Below are 7314 nucleotides of genomic sequence, written 5' to 3'. Positions count from 1 at the left end.
TGGAACTTCTGCCATTTCATCTTTATTTCTGTTATTTAGGACATTGGCCTTATCCATATCATGTGCAATACATCAAAATTTTCAATCTGAGTTGGTGCTCATTGTATTCAGATGTTCAGTTAGTACCACATCGAGGTTTGTTTTCAAGTTCTTTGAAAACGTAATGTCTCTCATAACATTTCACTTTACGAAAATAATATAATATAAAATGATATAATAGAACCCTACCTGTGCTTCCCTCCAAACGTTTCCCTTATTCCCACTTAGTGAGAATACAATGTTTGTCGCATTTGGTGATCTTGTTTCTGACTTGTAGACATTCAGTGAGTTGATAGTGCTGCCGTACATATGATACCAAAATATCAGGCACAAGGGCCCGTAACCACTGTAGGCGGGGCTCCATAGGCGTGCGAAATCCCCATAGCTAGGATAGCTAGCCTCTATATACACGTAATATCCGGCTGCAAGAGGGAAAAATATACAATGTAAACAATATAAGGCTTTAAAGCAAGATCAAGAATCAAAGGCACAACAACGAAGCGTACAACGTGCTTTCAATTCATTTACAGAGAAGACTTTAACAGCAAGCTTGGCTTAAGATGTGAACAAGCTTGGCTTAAGATGTGAACGTACTCTCTCTTTCTTTGTAAGTGGTAAGCGAGGAATCAGGAGAGCTTAACTAGTAACTGGACTCCCAGAAGATGTCAGAGAAGCTTGTGAACGAAGAAGGAGAGCAAGAATGGCTAAATTCAATCATCCTAATATAATACTGTCAACAATGAAAGATATAAAAAGCTGAATGAATAAGGCAAGTTTCAAGTTAAGAAGTGGAAAAGGAAAAATCTACTGAGGGAAGTGAAGGAAATGAAAGCAGCACATGCTCGCAATGATAGTCATGAACACGTTAAGAAGGTGCGGAAGTTGGCTGGTGAAAGAGACACAATGCCATCAATAGCAAAGAACAAGGGACCATGAAAACTGCCCCTATAATAGTGATGTGTTGGACTGCTGGAGAGTTCATTTCAGCACACATCTGAACACACAGTTCCCAAGAGATGACAGTGTCCTGCAATCAATACCAGATCTGCCTTCTGTAGTTTCCGGGAGTGAACCTTTCGCAATGGCAGAGGCCGAGTCGGCTATTAAGACCCTGAAAAATCACAAAGCTACTGGAGTTGACAGAATTTCAGCAGAAGTACTTAAGGCAGGGGACAAACTATGCCACGAATGATATTAAAGATTGCTAATAAGACTCTTTCTCAAAAGAAAACACCTAGTAGGCTTGCTAAGGGCGAAAAAAGGGGTGATTGCGGCATTTTATAGTACAAATGTCCTATTTGGCACATATCTTCCTCTGTACAATTGGAATTTTTTCATCTACAGAGACAATCTGTAGCTATGCAAATAAGCCTTAGTTTGCATAATTTATGCAAAAGTACATATAAAAATGATTTAAAAATATATGTGCATCCAGCGGAAATACCTAATTTGGTAGAAGTATTTCATAGAGTACGTGGAAACAATTCCTGCAAAAATTGATTACATAAATGAGTTGATTTCATGTAAATAAGCATAAAATTTGCATAATTACGCAAGTTACTGTGCAAAAAATCTGCATTTTTGAAAGAATTTCTAAACTATTAAGCACTGGATCTTGTAGTACAAAGTTTGAACCTGGGATGGATGTTCCTTGGATCAAAAGCAAATGATTCATCTGAAGAGACAAACTGTCTCTAAGCAAACAACCTGTTATTTGCATAATATGCATATCAATACTTACACATCTATAGATAATCAGAACAAACAAAAAGCCTTAATTGAGCCTCAATAAAACTCCCCTTAAATATCATCCTAGATCCCGTTAGAAACACTTTATGAAACAAAATGAGAAAAGAATTTGAATAATTGAACCATCATTACCAGCTAATTTACATAATTACTAAAGAAAGTAAAGTAAAAACATTATTTTTAAAGTTTTTCTTACAGTCTAAGAACTGCATTTTATAATGAAAACTACAGAAGTAGTATGCATTTCCGTTAGTCAAAAGGAAATGTTTTGTAATATCAAAACACCATTTGTCTATGTAAATACCACCTATTTAGAATATTGTGCATACTAATACCCGAATGTACCAGAAGTCAATGATCAAGGTCGACTTAAGAAATTGTATCAGTTTACGCGATAACTCAAGACTGGATTATGCAAATTTCACCACACCTGGTCCAAAGATGACGTATGATGGGGCAAGTGATTACGCAGTTTTTAAGTAAAATCGGCAAGAGGTTAAAGGTCAAAAAGTTCAAGGTCAATGCTAAAATCTCATTATTTTCTCCATGTCTGAAGGTACTTTCTTCAAACTTAGTGACTGCATACAATGTACTACCAAACTAAGATTCTCCAGAGAGTTACAGGTCAAGAGGTCAAAGGTCAAATTTCAGGTGAAAATGTTAAAATTTCACTTTTTTCTCTGTATCTCGCAAAAGGTTCAAGGTGTCTTCATGGAATTTGGTACTGGCAGGGATTTTCTAGGGAATTTCGGGGTCATTTGTCAAAGGTCAGGGGTCAAAGATCAAGGTCAATTTTGCCCTCAAAATTTCACTATATCCCTCATGTTTCTGCAATGCTTTTAGGATTTCTCTTGAAACTTAATATATACATGTATTACCTAATGGATATTCTCTGGGAAATTTCCTGCCAAACTGTGAAAGCTTTCATATCTTGAATGCCAATCAAGGTATCATGAAACATAGTACATATTTGTGCATGTTCTACCTGACAGTGATACCTTTGTTGATTATCGAAAAAAAAAATGTTAAGCCCTCCCCTCTCAAGTGTTTTTGTTTCCTCTTGATAAGTAGGAAAGGACATGGAGTTCAGTGACATGGTATAGTCATCACCATAATTACATTTAATGTATAGGTCGCATGAAAATTAATTTGGGTGCACACATGTATAACCCCTGACATTCTTACCTTTTACATTTTTACCAGTGTGTTTCTTTTAATTTAACCTCTGACATCTTTATACTAAACCAGTTAACATATTTTTTTTTTTGGAAAAAGCTCCAAGATCATGTAGGTCATGATCATCTGTACAGGTATTAGCTGATATGTGGTCGAATATAACATTCTTTGGACCGCCGTTGAGTTACATTATCCCAAGGGAAAACGATCACAACCAGGGAGAATATGACATTTACGATTCTCGTAAACAGTAGCTTGTGACGATCTGTTGACACATCACATCCTAGTAATTGTAAAAGCCATCGAATATACTCTTTTATGGCTATGAACATATTATTTCTGCTTTGATTCATGGTTGAAATTGACTGATTTTTAAGTCAGACTGAGATTATTTGACTTAAAGTATAACATCTCCTATTGTTCACATGACAATTTTTGCATATTATTGCCTTAACAAAATGTTATTGTGTATAAATTTCCTAGCAGAGTTTCCATGCCATAGCAGCTCATAGTATACTGAGTTAACATTTTTTTTCAGAAACAGACTTTGTTTCTAACTCAAGCTTGTATTAAAGATCTTAATGTGTGCAGATACCCTTGCATCCGCATAATTTGCACAAGTTTATAATCAGTTCTCTTATTTGCTTGATTGCCTACAAAATACAATGAAAATTAGAATTCACACTTTCACTATGGTAGTGTCTTTTGTAATGATTTTCTAACCATGACCTCAGTTGTGTACTGTTTGCAAGGGAAAAACAGTCCTTTTGTAAGCAATATTGTTCCGATTTGCTTCTGTTCATTATGTAGGCCCTACTGTTAGATTTGCATAATCATATTTAAAGAGTGTCACTATCGATTGCTACTTTTCCCACCCTGCAAAGCATTTATGCAATGAGGAAAAATTGATAGCAAAAATCATTTCAAAGATCAATATGTTTCGAAATTTCACGTCCTGTGCACTTACTTACATAATTTATGCATAAAATACCTAAGTTAATTAAATAACATGGAAAAAAAATTAAGCAACTGAAAAGTGTTGTTGTGAGAATATTGTCTTATTCTATTAGCTTTTTGGATATTAAGTTCAAAGCGATTTAAGACATTGTCACATTAAAGGTATTAGCCCACATTTGTAAACCTGCAGCAATTGGTCTCATAGTTAGCATGGAGTTTGGGTATGATTGCAGTAATACCTGTGCAAAATTTCGTTCCAATTAGTCCATTACTTTCATAAAAATAAATGAAAATGCACCGTATGCATGTGTATATTACGCTCGCTAGCTCCGGTCCACGTACTACATGCATGCGTAACTACACGCAGTCGCTGTGCACAGCGGTCTGGTCAGGCTAATGCATGCGATACATGTGTAAGTTACAGGTACGTATAGCTAGCCCGCGCTCGTAATTCGATTTTGGGTCGGGTTGACCCGGTTTTAAAATTGATTTTAAAACGATGATTTTCTCTCTTTTATCGAATGGTATAGACAAATAGCAACAGGTGAGGTATGTTACTGTTATAACTTGTACTTGAAGTCATATTGGACCTGTTTTATGCAGTTTTGATTTTCGTGGGTTTGCAAATGTGGGCTAATACCTTTAAGGCTTTTTGTTTGTTCTGATTATCTGTAGATGTGTAGGTATTGATATGCATATTATGCAAATAACAGGTTGTTTGCATAGAGACAGTTTGTCTCTTCAGATTAATCATTTACTCTTGACCAAAGGAACATCCATCCCAGGTTCAAACTTTGTATTGCAAGATCCAGCGCTTAATAGTTTAGAAATTCTCTCAAATATGCAGATTGTTTGCACAATAACTTGCGTAATTATGCAAATTTTATGTTTATTTGCAAAGGTATGAAATCATTTTTTGCAGGAATAGTTTCCACTTACTCTATAGAATACTTCTAACAAATTAGGTATTTCTGCTGGATGCACATATATTTTTTATAATTTTTATACGTATTTCTGCATAAATTATGCAAATTAAGGCTTATTTGCATAGATACAGAGTGTCTCTTCAGATGAAAAATGTTCAATTGCCCTAGGGAACATCTGTGCCAAGTAGGAAATTTGTACTAAAAAACGCAGCGTTTAACCCCTTAGCAAGTCGACTAACCAGAGGACTAGAGTAAAGGTCTAATCACTCCGGTGTATAAGAAAGGAGACAAACTAGACCCTGTGAATTATAGCGCTATTGTATTACTATCTGTTCCCGGAAAAGTTTTCTGCAGGATGATACTCAATATAATATGATCCAATATACAATAGACAGCCACTTTTCAGAAGAACGATGTGGATTCCGAAGCTCCAGAGGTACAATAGATGCAGTATTTGCAGTCCAATAAATACTAGAAAAGGCCAGGGAAAGATGCATTCCCATTAATTGGTACTTCGTAGACCTGATGAAATACTCCTCCATCTGGGGACGAATAATCTCCCCCATGACGATGACAACGAGGTGATTGTCAAATTAGCATCTCTTGCTGACCAGATAGTCGAGGAAACTAGTGCTTCTGCCATCACACTCTCATCAATCATACATCGCGCAAATGAAACAACAAAGGAATTCAGCAAAGTGGAAGCTGTAAACAGAGGTCTCAAACTTCTAGCCAATAAGCACGGCTGGTCATTCATCGACAACAGCAACATCGACCCTCGCTCACACCTGTCGGTAGATGGCGTACATCTAAATGGCTTCGGCATTCGTGCTCTCGCTATAAACTACATAGCACACATTCGCGGAAACACAATGCGTATCACCGATGAGTCATCGCCGAGTTTTTGGCAGCACCATCATCAGAAATTCCGTCGGAGACCGAAAGGGAGGGTATTCCCTCGCGATTGGATGGACAGTCTGGAGACCGCCAAAAGGCTGCTGAACCCCAACCACTGAACTCTGATGGACAAGTATATGAACACCTAGTAGATGGTCACATTCCAAATACAGATTTATGTGGGCTGAAAATACGTCACCCCAATGTCAACTCGCTCCCCAGTATAAGTCGTGAGATTAAAGCAAATCATTTGATTAGTACTCAACTGGAAAATTTTACCGGATTGAAAGTAGCACATATTAATGTCTGTAGCCTCCTGCCTAAAATAGATGAAATTCGGTATATTTTGATTACATTTAATTTTGATATTTTGTGCATTTCTGAAACGTGGCTCCATGAACAAATTGGAGATCATGAGATTCTGATAGAGGGTTATAATATTATAAGAAAGGATCGTGTGTGTAAAAGAGGAGGAGGTGTTTGTTTATATGTGAGAAGTTCTTTAACTACAACCGATAAAAGTGATTTTATTGAGGAATATGATATTGAGTCAGTATTAATTGAACTGAAATGTAAGAAAATGAATTTATTGGTAAGTTGTATATACCGTCCCCCTAATGCTGGAAATGAGTTTTTTGAGATATGTACCAGTATGTTTGAGAAATTATTAATGGATAACAAGGAATTTATTATTCTGGGTGATTTTAATGTTGATTATAGTGGTGGAAATAACTCACCAATTCATGCATTAGAATGTCTTTTCTCTTTACATCAGCTTGTCCACAAGCCAACACGCGTTACCGCCTCCTCTTCTACGTGTATTGACCTTATACTTACTACAATACCCGAGAGCCATATTATAACTGATGTTGCACAGATCTCGTTAAGTGATCATTACATGATTTTCACGTGTGTTAAGTGTTCTGCTAGAAACTCAGGCCATAAATTGGCCCGTTTCAGAGATTACAGTGAATTTAACTGTGATGATTTTGTCAATGATATATGTAACTGTGATGTTTTGACAAATCATCAAGGTTTCTCATCTCAAATTATTTGTGATGATATTTGGCAAAACTGGATAAATGCATTTCTGATGTGATAAACATGCACCAATTAAACATATTCGAATAAAGAATAGATATAATCCATGGATAACATCAGAAATTATAGGTATGATGTATAAGAGAGATTACCTTAAACGCAAGGCTACATGTGCTACTTCTTTGAATGAATATCGGAAACAAAGAAACATTGTTACTGATGCAATTCGTAAATCAAAGAAAGTGTATTTAGCATCAGTTTCTGAAACGTATAAAAACAACCCTAAGAAACTTTGGAAGGAATTACATAGAGCCACGGGTAATTCGAAGTATCTTAATAGTGTTCATAATGAAATAAGTCCTGATAAATTGAATGATTTTTTTGTAAATGTTGGGCAGAAAATTTTCAATTCTTTTGATAATGCATTATCATGTTCGAAAAACCCGAAATGTCTTTACGAATTTAGATTCTCTGATATACAAGAGGATGATGTACTAAAGATTTTACGTGAACTGCCCAAAGACAGTAA

Source organism: Diadema antillarum, unplaced genomic scaffold (assembly GCF_040938485.1).
Source record: "Diadema antillarum isolate AM-2024a unplaced genomic scaffold, OU_Dant_1.0 scf00000177, whole genome shotgun sequence".
Lineage (NCBI taxonomy): Eukaryota > Metazoa > Echinodermata > Echinoidea > Diadematoida > Diadematidae > Diadema > Diadema antillarum.
This window is presented reverse-complemented; position numbering follows the sequence as displayed.